Source organism: Heterocephalus glaber, unplaced genomic scaffold (genome assembly GCF_053883595.1).
Source record: "Heterocephalus glaber isolate CG9 unplaced genomic scaffold, H.glaber_assembly_v1.0 deba00001594, whole genome shotgun sequence".
NCBI lineage: Eukaryota > Metazoa > Chordata > Mammalia > Rodentia > Bathyergidae > Heterocephalus > Heterocephalus glaber.
In genome coordinates, this window is record NW_028258369.1 from 13,934,684 (window position 1) to 13,947,658 (window position 12,975).

Genomic DNA, 12,975 nt, shown 5'->3' on the forward strand with positions numbered 1-12,975 from the left:
GACCCAGCTATTCTCCTGCTGGGTATCTTCCTAAAAGAATTAAAAGTATCATACCACAGTGCTATATGCTCACCCATGTTTATAGTGGCACAGTTTGTAACAGCTCAAACTTGGAAACTGCCCAAGTGCCCATCAACTGGAGACTGGATAAAGAAGATGTGTTTTTTTATAAAATGGAGTACTACTCAGCCATAAAGAGTGAGAAACTAGAGACATTTATAGCTAACTGGATGCACATTGAGGCCATACTCTTTTTTTTAATGGTGCCAATTTTAAATACATTTAGTGAAGACATTGCATTTCCACTTATAATACAGTGCTTATAAAGTGCAATGTTATCTTTTCCCTGTGCACATGTTCCATGTTCAAGTATTGAGAATGCCCAGTACTTTACTGTAGCAGTTAAACTTTAACAACTGCCACAGAATTTGCTACAAATTTAGGTCCTTCAATGTTTTATTGTGTGGAGCAATGCTAAATCTATACTTAGGGTTGGCTTAATCGACCTCTTCAGTGGTAGGTCCTGAGGAAGCACCACCAGAAGGAGGAGCTCCCCACCGGGGAAGCCCCCAGGCATTCCTCCAGGCATGCCACCTGAACTCTGGTACAGCTTGGTAAAGATGGGATTGCAGACTTTCTCCACCTCCTTCTGCTGATGTTCAAATTCTTCCTTCTCTGTAGTCTGATTCTTATTCAGCCAGTTGATGATTTCATTACACTCATCAAGAATCTTCTGTTTTTTAAATTCATCATTGATCTTGCCCTGAAGTTTCTCATCTTCAACAATTTCTTTCATACTGAAAGCATAGGGGCTGGGGATTTAGCTCAGTGGCACTGTGCCTGCCTGGCAAGCATGAGGTCCTGAGATTGATCCCTGGTACCTTCAAAAAAAAAATTCGTATCGAAAGCATAGGATTCCAGTGAATTCTTGGAGGACACCTTATCCCTCTGCTTCTTATCTTCAGCTCTATACTTCTCTGCTTCCTGGACCATACACTCTATGTCCTCCTTGCTCAAATGGGTCTTGTCATTAGTGATGGTAATCTTGTTCTCTTTCCCTGTACTCTTGTCAACAGCAGAGACATTGAGCATGCCATTGGCATCAATATCAAAGGTGACATCAATCTGAGGAACCCCACGGGGTATAGGAGGCATGCTTGTGAGTTCAAACTTGCCAAGCAGGTTGTTATCCTTAGTCATGGCACGCTCATACCTGAATAAGCACACCAGGCTGGTTGTCAGAGTAGGCAGTGAAGGTCTGCGTCTGCTTGGTAGGAATTGTAGTACTGAGTTTGATGAGGACTGTCATGACTCCACCAGCAGTTTCAATACCAAGGGAAAGAGGAGTGACATCCAAGAGCAGCAAATCTTGAACATTTTCAGACTTGTCTCCAGACAGAATGGCTGCCTGAACAGCTGCACCATAAGCAACAGCCTCATCAGGGTTGATGCTCTGATTCAATTCTTTTCCATTGAAGAAATCTTGTAGAAGCTTCTGGATCTTAGGGATATGGGTAGAACCACCCACCAGGACAATGTCATGGATTTGTGACTTGTCCAAATAGGAAGAAAAGGAGTAGGGGAAGTCGGAGGGGTAGGGGAAAGAAAAGAAGGGAAAAGAAAAAATATGAGAAAAGGAAAAAAGTGGAAACAAAAGTCTTTGTAAATAAGGAAGGGTGGAGGGGGTGAAGGGAGAGCAGGGGCAGGGGGAAAAAATAAGAACCAAGATAAGTCATGTAAAGGTACAAGTTCCCAATGATGAGTATAACTGTACTGTATACCTAAAATGTACCAATAAAGTTAATGGAAAACAAAACAAAACAAAAAAAGATGCATCTGGTAGAAGATATTTTAATTACTTGTTTTTAAAAAGGAGAAGCTAACACAATGGAGGTGTAATGTGGGAACATTTTGGAGGAAACTATCCAGATGTTTTAAAGTAATTCTTAGACAATGCAGAATTGTTATGAATCTGCCAGATAATTGCTGGAACCTCCACTATGTTGGGCTGTGGTTCGTTTTGAAAAATCTGATTTCAAGTCCACATTCAGCTACATAGTAGCTGCATGACGTGGGGCTATTTATTCTATTTTTATTTTTTGTTTTTAAAAAAGGCTAACAGTTCTTTTGGGGGTCATTGTAAGAATAGAATGAAATGTTTGGTGAGAAAGTTTTCTGAACGCTACAAACAACTCAATAATATAAAGTGATATAATTACTGTCATTACTCATGTTTAAAGAAATGAAACCAACAAGTAAGTGTTCACTGACACAATTTAGAGAAAATCAAGTCAGAAATTAATGAGGTATAGTCAATAAGGAGAAGCAGATTGCTTTTTGGTAATGATTTCTTTCCATATGGCTTTGGTATCGGATGCTTCCATGGGTGATAAATGAGAACTATGTAAATGTGGTGTGTACGCACAAATTTATTCCAAGATTCGTAGCTTGTCTTGCTGGCAAGCTATGAAATTCTAAGAACTTCATAAGAATCTGATCAATCCATTGCCTGTTTCAGACTTAGAAGACTTATTAAGTCAAATTTAGCCTCCAATAATTCTTTTTTTTTTTTTGAAACAGGGTCTGGCTATGAAGTGCAGGCTGACCTTGAGCTTGCAATGATCCTCTTGCCTCAGTCTCACAAATACTGGGAAGACAGGCATGTACCACCATACCCGGCTTAGCCTCCAATGAGTCTGTAGGAAAGGCCCAGGGCTAACTGACCCCAGGTGTCAGAGGGTAGCACAGGAGTTCTAACTGTCCAGAAAGGCTCAGCAGCATAGGCGAGGTGGCTGTCATGGTGGGGTCTCCGTGGGACAGCCCTCCTGTGGTGGATTTGACACAAGCCACATTCTGAGTGTCAGCATGGTAGCCTATGAAGTCCAATTTTTGTCAACATTGAGAGAGTAGATGTTTGTCTCTGTAGTAGCCTCATCTTCTTCCTACTCATCACTGGCAGTGTAAGACCTAACGGCCAATGGACTAATTTTCAATTAGCAACAAAATACCAAGAGGCGCAGATCTTCTAGTTAGTGTAAGAGAAGACAAATGAGGATCAGAAAATTGCTTGATGAGCTGGGAACCCAAACAGGCACCCTCAGTCATCTCAGTGGAAGATTGAAGGGTTTATTGTTCAGGTTTTTGGGGCAGTCAGTGAGACTCTCTGCCGACTCACGGAAGCAGGAAAATGATCCACTGGGACTTCCCGGACAGCTGACAGAAACCATGGGCTGGCTGGATATCCGGGCTCAGAAGACAATGGAAACCAAGAGAGGTGATGAATGGCAGGGTAGGCTGGATTTGTTCAGTGTCCCACGGCTGTCCCAACTCTGAGAGCCAAGTACTTATGGCACCTGATGGGAATGTGGACTGTTCTTTACTCATAACTCAAGTCTGTCTCTCTTAGCCCTTTTGCATTATTCACAGAGGAGGGATTCTCGCTGTCTAGGCCATTGACATCCCTCTCTCTCTCTTTTATTTTTGAAACAGGGACTTGCTGTGTAATCCAGGCTGGCTTTGAACTCACTATGTAGCCCAGGTTGGCCTTAGACTCAAGGTGATCCTCCTGCCTCAGCCTCTTGAGTGCTGGGATTACAGGTGTGCACCACCATCTCTTCTTGAGGCTTGAATTTAGATTTCCCAGGAACTTGCTGGGTATAAAGAGCTTTTCCTTCACATTAGCAAGTAGTGCAGTGTAGGAAGCTCTGGTCCTATAAATAAGGTGGGGGAAAGATGGTGGTTGCAAAAGATTTTCTTCTTAGGTTCTTAAAAACTGATTGCTACTTACCACCTGGGGCAGTGGTGACAAACCTATGGCATGTATGCTGCAGCAGCTGTTTGTACCATTGAAACCTCTAAGAGGTTCGCCATCATTGGCCTAGGAGATTAACTGCCTTCTAAAGATCCTTGAAAATTGCACAGTAGCAATAGGCTGGCTCTGGAGCTATTCCTTGTGCGGACATTGCATTCATTGCTAATATGCCTTCAATTTCCCATGCACCTTCCTGGATAGCCGATGGTGGATGGTGCCACAGTGAAGTTCCTCCTCTCCAAACTCCAGGTTTCTACTTGTGGCTAACTCTGATTATGGAGGAAGGGAATGTGGAGGAGGTTTGAGTTCAACTTTAGCTTTTCTCCTACTCTCCAGATAGCTTATGAGGCTCCAGTTCTCATGGATGGATTAACTTCAGTCCATTCCAGGCACATTTTTTAGGTGTGTAATCCTGCACCTGTAGGGTAACCTATGACATCTCCATGTTATTGGCTAATCCGAGCTGCTTACCAGGCAGCCTACCCAGACAAGCTGTGAAAAATGCATTTGGTTCTGTGGACTTGAAAGCAAGGAAAAAAAGAAAAATGAAGGAAAGGAAAAGAAAAAGAAGGTAGGAAAGAGGCTGAATGTGGTGGTGCACACCTGTGATCCCAGCATTCAGGAGGCTGAGGCAGGAGGATTACTGTGAGTTCAAGGCCAGCCTGGACTACATAGTGAGTTCAAGGCCAGTTTGGACTACCCCTCCTCCTGCCTCTGCCAGGGGAAAAAAAATGTGAAAGAGCTATGATTCGACCCTAACTGTCAGATAACAAGTCAGCTTGCACAGTGCCACAGATCTTGGCAGAAGATGACCCCTGGATCAGAGATAAAGGACTTCATTGCTTGCAGTGCAGCAAGCAGAATAAGCCAGAATTTTTTTCCTGTGCTGAAAGAAAATTTTATAGAAGGAATGACGAGGGGAAATAAAGAGATCAGGAAGTGCAGCTTGTTCCTGACTCAGAAGAAAGTCCAACTCCAAATTGGATTTCGCCACAGCAGATGTGGCTAGACAGCCGGCTGGGTATGCCTGCAATTATCTCGAAGAGGCGGGCTGACTAATCCTCCCAGGGCTGTCTCCTGAGGCCTTGGGCTCTGATTTCCATGGAGAGCTCAGCAGAGTCCAGCTGCTAAGTGGAAGAGTGAACAAAGGCTTAGTATACAAGGGCCTGTTTTCTTGCCTTGGTCCTGTGCCACTGATACTGTACCTGGGAGCCCCTTGCATCTACTGAGCGCTTGAGATGTGACTGTCCAGCAGCACTGAAGTGTGCTTTGAGTGCAGCATGCACACTGGATTTCAAACACTTGGTGAAAAACGAAGAAAATATCTCCTTAATACTTTTTAAATTGATCATGTGTTAAAATAAGAATATTTTGGATACTTTATTGAAATAAAATATATTAAAGATAGGGGTGGTGGCACACATGTCAGGTAATCCCAGCACTTGGGAGGCTGAAGCAGGAGGATCACCATGAGTTTGGGGCCAGCCTGGGCTACATAGTGAGTTCAAGTCAGCCTGAACTACACAGTGAGACCCTGACACATACACACACACACACACACACACACACACACACACACACACACACACACACACACACAGAAGTTGGAAGTTGACTACCAGCACCACGGTGGCCACTATCAAGGCAAGGAGAAACTGTAGCTTGAGGGAACCAACCAGCAGCTTCTGGGGGCCTGCTTGGGTGCCGTGGGGTTGCCATTAGTGCAGTTGGTGCAGCCTCCACTTGGGAGGCTCCTGGGAACAGAGGTCCCCTAAGGATTCTGGGTAGTAGAATCTAACCTTGGACTGGAACTAGACCTTGACCCTAACCCTGAGCCAGAACTTGATCTTGTACCTGCTGGTAGCACACTTGCTGAACTGGGAACCCCAGCTCAGAGCCAGTGCCTGTCCTTCTAGGCCCAAGGACTGCCAGGGATACCCTGGGTCATAGGTGAGACCTGTGAGGGTTCCTCGGCACCGAGGCTCCCTGTTAGGTGTTGCCCCAGTCCTTGTTGGCTGCAGACAGGCTCTGTCATTCTGTGTCCATGTCTGCAGGAGCACGGGTTGGGGCGGGGGAGGGCTCAGGCAGCATGTTCAGGACTCACTGTGGGAGAAGCAGCCTTCTCAGCAGGCCCAGCCTTCCTCCTGCTCCAGGAAGTTCTTCCGATGTCCACACTTAGAGGCCTTGGTCCAGAACACACCGTTTCTTCCCTTTGTGCCAGCCTGGATAATCCCAGGCAGTCTTTGGTTCTGCAAAAGGGGCCCTGTGCCCGCCATCAGGATGACACGGTCCAGGGACCAATCGTAACCCTTGTCCCCCGAACCTTTTGTCCTCATCTGCTCAGCTCTTGACACACATCCATGCCTTGGGGGAAGGGTGGACTTCCTCAAAAACCAAGTGCCTGATTTTTTGGTACCAGGGATCAAACTTGGGTCCTTGTGCTTGTGAGGCAGGCGGCAGAACCACTGAGCTAAATCCCTGGCTCAAGTGCCTGATTTTGAACTTCAAGTATTTTTGGAGCACAATCTTGAAAACTAGGCTATCTGTTGAGAGAAAAGAATTGGAGACACAGTATAAAATGAACGACCCTGCATGGTTATGAACATTCACATACAAGTTTTTATCCAGACGTGAGTTTTTGTTTCTCTTGGGCATAGACTTGGGAGTGGAATTGCTGGGTCCTATGGTAAAACTATTGAGGCAGGAGATTAGGGCTTGGCCAACCAGCTAATTGAGTGGGCATTACCTGTCAATCACAGAGATCTGTGACACCTGGGCAGAACACAGTTCCCAAGCTCTGCACCTGGGGCCAATCAGAAAGTGCCATCTTCAATTCTGCTGGCTCAAAATCAAGCAGAGTTTTGATAGGACGTCCTGGCTCTGACACCAGCCCAAAGAATGGGGGATACAGAAGACTCAGCCATTGACCTTGTGGCCACTGTGAAGTCTCTCAGTGGTCTGCTGTCACTCTGCAGAGCGCGCTTCTTTTCCTATGGTACCTTTAATAAATGTAAAACCTCGCTACCGTTTCCACATATCTTGTCCAATTCTTTGTTCAGGACACCAAGGACCTGGAAGGAGTCTGCAGAACCCCAGAAGCCAGTCACAGGGTTGTTTTAGGGTAGTTCTTTTTAGAAATAGCTCCCCAATCAAAAGTATTCCAGGTTCTTTTTGCCTTGAACAAAGAATTGGAGGAGACAAGCCAAAAATGGTGCCAAAGGTTTATTCGAAAAGTTGGGGGTAAATAATGCGTATGGGAGAAACCAGCTCTGCAGAGTGAACTGTACATTACGTGTCTGAGAAATGCGGTGTGGCTTACCTTGCAAACTCATGCACCATAGTGGCTTTCTGTGATGGCCCGCCTACATCTCCTGGGAGTTCGTGAGAACTCCCTACGTATGTACGGGTCCTGGTGTTGCCCTGGGATCTTGTGATTGACAGGTCCCACTCATTTCCCAGCCAGCCTTGCCACACTCTATTTCCTATATCACTATGTCTAATATTTTCAAGAATTACCAAACGGCTTTCCAAAGCAGCCGCACCACTTTGTATTCCCACCAATGCATGAGGATTCAAATTTTCTTCACTCCCTGGCAACACTTTTATTGTTTATGTTTTTAATTATTGGCATCCTAATGAGTGTGAAGTAATATCTTATTTTGATTTTCATTTACATTTCCCTGGTGATTAATGATGGTGAATTTGTTCTCATATACATATTAGCTATTTGTTTCTCTTCTTTGGAGAAATATCTATTCAAATCCATTGTCAATTTTTAATTTTTTTTTTTATTTTTGAGACAGAGTTTCGCTATGCAATGCAGTCTGGGTTTGAACTCACTGTGTAGCCCAAGCTGCCCTTGAACTCATGGCGATCCTCCTGCCTCAGCCCCCTGATTGCTAAGATTATAGGCGTGTGCCACCACGCCAGACTCCTTTGTCTAATTTAAAGTTGAGTTTTAGTCTTTATTTTAATTTTTTGAGACGGGTGTCTCACTATGTAGTTCAGGCTGGCCTTGAACTCTCTATGTAGCCTAGGATGGGTTTGAAGTCATGGTGATCCTCTTGCCTCAGCCACCTGAGGGCTGGGGTTACAGGCATGGGCCACCACACCATACTTCTTTTGACATTCATTTTTTTTTTGCACGGGGGATTGAACTTGGGACTTTGGGCTTTTGAGGCAGGCAGCAGCACCACTGAGCTAAATCCCCGGTCCTCTTTTGACATTCTTGATATTGCTCATTAAAGCACAAAAGTTATTAGTCTTGATGAAGTCCATTTTTATCTATTTTTTCTTTTGTTGTCATATCTGAGAAATCATTGCTTAACCCAAGGTCATGAAAATGTACATCTATGATTTCTTCTAAGTTTTATAGTTTTAGCTCTCACATTTGGAACTATAATCCACATTAAGTTAATTTTTCTGTATGGTGTGAGGTAGGGATTCAACTTAATATTTTGGCTCATTGTAGTTTTTTCACCACCATTTTTTGAAAAGATTGTATTTCCCCCAGAATTGTCTTGGCACCCTTGTCAAAAACCAATTGACCAAGAATGTAAGATTTTTTTTCCTTGACTCTCAATTCTATTCCATTGGTCCATGTGCATATCCTTATGCCGGTATCACACTATTTTTCTTATTGTAACTTTTTGCTTTTGTTTCTTGCTTTTGAAACAAGGTCTTGCTTTGTAGTTCAGGCTGGCGTTGAACTCAATGTGTAGCCTCAGGTGGCCTTGAATTCATGGTGTTCCTCCTGTCTCAGCCTCCTGAGTGCTGGAATTACATGCCACCACACCTGGCTAAACTTTGAATTTGAAAAGTAAGTTTCTCCAATTTTGATCCTATTGTTAGATTGTTTTTACTATTATGAGTCTTTTGCATTTTCACATAAATTTGAGGATCAGCTTGTCAATTTCTCAAAATAAAAGGGCAGTCAGGATTTTGATAGGGATTGCCTTGAATCTATAAATCGATTGCTTTTAATAAAAATTAATGAAAATTGACTTTGATGGAAATATTTGCTCAATTTAACTGTTGTTTTTGGCTACTCAAGCTTTATCCATTCTCATGTAATCTGTTAATATACTTATTTTCCCTTAGAAAGAAAGCAGATCTGCTAAGACCTTTGCTGATAGTCCATTGGCATTCACTTCCTACAACCCATAGCTCGCCCCCTTGCCCAGTCAATCCCATTTATAAGAGTGGAGCTGCGTTGGGAGTGCAGAGAAGGGCAAAGGGTCGGAATGGGTAAGGGGAACTTGTTAGAGAAGTAGTGGGACACAGTCTGGTAATGAAGCAACCAATGTTCTGACTGTGTATTCATGTTCTAATGTGCTTCATCAAGCACAAGATGTTAAACAGATGGGTAGTTTCACTGAGCTTTCCTCATCATTATGTAAATAGATGAATGAATTTTAATGCCAAAAATGTTTTCAGAGAGATTAACTTGCTTTTTTATTCTGATGTTATGAAGTTGGGAAGTAATATTTTATTATTATTTTTTTTGGTACTGGGGATCGAACTTGGGTCCTTGCGCTCGTGCAGCAGGCGACGAAACCACTGAGCTAAATCCCTGGCCCGGGAAGTAATATTTTAATAAAAAGTATTTTGAGTGAACCATTATAATTACCCCCAAATCCAGAAAAGCAAATATATTTGAATAAAAAAAGAAAAGTAGAGTTACTTTTAAGGGTCTAGACTTCTAAACCCAGAGGGTATTTCATGTTTATTTAGGTTTGTGCTTGATTTCTTTTTTTTTTTGTTTGTGGTACTGGGGATTAAACTCAGCACCTTGCGCTTGTGAGGCAGGCGTGGTGCCAGTGAGCTAAATCCCTGGCCCTGGTTTGTGCTTGATTTCATAAAGAAGTTACAGGTCAACTAGTTTATTATTAAAGGTGCCATAAGTTAATCTGTGATGTAGAAAAAGTTACTGAAGACATAAACCTTAAAAATGGGGATTTGCTAAAATGCTATTGGGGATTTAGCTCAGTGGCACCGTACCTGCTAGGCAAGTGCAAGGTCCTGAGTTCGATCCCCGGTACTGGGGGAAAAAAAAAAGAATGAGACACTTAGGCTGCAGAGATAAGCTCCCAATACCCATGACTGCATCTGTTGGGCTTTGAAGCAGGTTGAACCTCTAGACCTACCAGGAGAGAAAGGCAGGCACAATGAACCAGGCACGACTTGGGTTTGCATGGAGGTCCCAAAAATAAAGAGCAATTTACATCTGAGATTAGGCTAGAGATAAGGGTGTGGGAGCCATCTGAGCCAGTGGGCATGGCCTCTCAATCACAGAGATCCAGGTCACACCTGTGGAACACAGTGTCCAAGCCCTGCAGCTGGGACCAATCAGAAAGGGCTATCTTTAATTCTGGTACAAAATCAAGCAGGGTTTTGATAGGACAGCCTGGCTCTGACGTCAACCTGAAGAATGCAGATACGAAAGACCTCTGCCATTGACCTCATGGCCACCGTGAAGTCTCTCAGTGGCCAGCTGTCATTCTGCAGAGCGCGCTTCTTTTCTTACCTCTAATAAATGTAAAACCTTGCTACCTTTTTTTGCGTGTCTTTTCGAATTCTTTGTTCAGGACAGCAAGGACCTGGAAAGAGTCTGCAGAACCCCAGAAGCCAGTCACACATCCACAACACAGCGCTTTAAACTACGGATAGGAAGTGAGTTGACCTGGAACTAGTGGACCTGGTGGGAGTTTTGTGATGGTGGGAAAATGTTAAGAGCTTGTTTCCCAGAAGGTAGAGCTATTTGCATAGCGAACCCTGGGGAGTCTGGAGACCCAGCGTCAGTGACCCATAAGAGCTGTCATTCCTGACAACAGCAAGGTGAGATGCTTTGTTCAGAGCCGGGCTCGATCCAGCCAGGGACTCAGGGCCACCATGCAGCCTGTCCGGAGGAACATAAGTCCTGGTGTGGAAGTCCATACATGGAGGCAGGCTCACACTGAGATTTGCCAAGCCCACGTAGCCCATGGATCCCTTTTGTTTCTGTCTTGTCCTGTGGGTGGTAATAAGGTTCCTCATGAATTGTTGTCTCAGACAGGACTAGATGATGTGGAAGTATTGGCACATTCAGCCAGGTTAGCCAGGGGCTCATATTTCTTACTGGGGTCAGCAGAACCTCATTGTTCTGTGATTGAAGAAAAAGTGATTGAGAAAAGGCATAGTGAGCACTACTACATAGTATAAGCCTTGTGCCTGGATTCGAGGATATGGACATAAGTGGGACTTGGGCTCCTGATCTGGTAGGGGCACCCGTGTGATATGCCAGATCTTTGGGTGGACCTTGCTACCACTTACTGAACAGAAGAATAAGGAAGAAGAGCAAGTTTTGAAGGACAATAAATTCTGTTCTGGAGATGTTGAGTTTATGAAGTCAGACATCAAAGTGGAGCTACCTGGTGTGCAGTTGGAACTGTAGTGAATCTTGAGGGAAAGTCCAATAGAAAGTCTAGATTTGGGAGTTCTTTTCCAGATGTGGGAGGCCGGAGATGTAGCTCAGCGACGCCATGTGCACGCCTGGGAGTTCTTTTCCAGACGCTAACTGAAGTCATGGACAGTGACAAAGTCACACAGAGATTCTGCAGAGTGAGGAAGAGAGGAAGATTAGAGCCAAAATGCTGGACATCTGATGAATGCTATTGTCTCAATACACATTGCTGTCACAGTGGGCAATTTACATCTGAAAAGCATGAAAAAAGTTGCAAAATATGCTCAGAAGGAAATTACTATGGCAAATACAGACACAGGACATTCTGAAAGTAAAAGTGTATAATGTGGTCCAATAATAAAATTCGAAGTATTTCAGAATCCAAGAGGAAGTTCAGATACCAACTGTAGCAAGGGGCCAATATAGTAAAGTGACGGGGGCTTCTGAAACCAAAGGAGGCTTTAATAGCTGTCACTGTTGCCTTGGGCGCTCTGCATAATATTAGAAATCAAAACTGTCTTGGTGGAGGTCAATATTAGAAAGCTCAGGTGAAAAAAGGACAGTTCACACATCAAAGCTAGGAAAATTAGGAGAGAAATAGCTAAGGGAGTAAGATGGTGGGGTTAGGAATATGGATGAGGAAGTAACTTCTCAGGATAGGGCAAGGTTTCTGGGTATTTTGGGATGCCTGGAAATTGGAATGGAAAGCAGATTTTAGTAAGAGTTGTGTGTTGCATCTAGTTGCACCCCTTTGTGTAGGGATTGGGGTTCCTGTTTGGATGGTGCTTTTTTTTTTTTTTTTTCACAGTAGCACCTGCTCACTGCTTCAGTGACATTGCCTGTCTTAGAGAATTCTGAACTCCAAATCTTTCCTGGAGAAAATGGACTCTTTTTGTGCTATTCTTATCTTCTTGTTTTATATCTTTTGGGCAGTTTATAGACGCTGTGTGGACTCTACCATGGAAACACAAAGAGAAAGATTTTCTGAGCCATTTGCCTGGAGTCAGAGAGAAAAGGTATCCTGGGAGAGAGGAGAGGCACAAAGGTGGCCTCAAAGCTCAGGGGCGAGAGGGTTGGTTTCTTATGCAGTTAGCACTTTGCAGCTGTTAAATTCCAAGGAGAGCTTTTCTCTACCTTTGAGGGTCTTGTGAGTGCTGTTTTCCAAGCCAGTGGTTCTCGGCAGCAGCCAGGGAAGTCATGTGTAGACTGTAGAGTTCCCTGAGTGACACTGATACTCTCTTCGCCCACCTCTCCTTCCACCTGCAATTGAGGAGGATAACCCCAGGGGTTCTCCACGAGCTGCAGAAAACCATTTTACTCTTGCATTAAACATTCAAACACTTTCCTCCTCCTCCTCTCCTCCTGCTTTCCCTCCTCCTCCCTCTCCCTTCCTCCTCGTTCTTCTTCTTTGAAACAGGGTCTCACTATGTAGTCCAGGCTTTCCTTGAACTTGTGGTGATTCTCCTGCCTCAGCCTCCTGAATGCTCAAAAACCTTCTTAATGTGGCTTCCTCCAACTGACCATCCCATCCACTTGCTTCCCAGCTGAACCTATTTCTGAGGCCAGATCATAGCCTCCTGGACCTCAGGGCACCTCACACTCCTGAGCTGCCCCACTTGGCATGGGTGGCCCGGCCTCTTCTTCATTTCCCTGTCTCCCGAGGACTCCCGTTCTTCAAGGCCCTGTGTAGGTTTTTCCATAAATGCTCCAGCTGGATTGACTG

At 44.2% G+C, this 12,975-nt stretch overlaps 1 pseudogene; it reads right to left on the reverse strand.

Moving 5' to 3' along the window:
* Window positions 1-497: 497 nt before the first annotated feature.
* On the reverse strand, window positions 498-1,600 carry LOC147823270 (heat shock cognate 71 kDa protein pseudogene; annotated as a pseudogene).
* Between the last annotated feature and the right edge of the window lie 11,375 nt (window positions 1,601-12,975).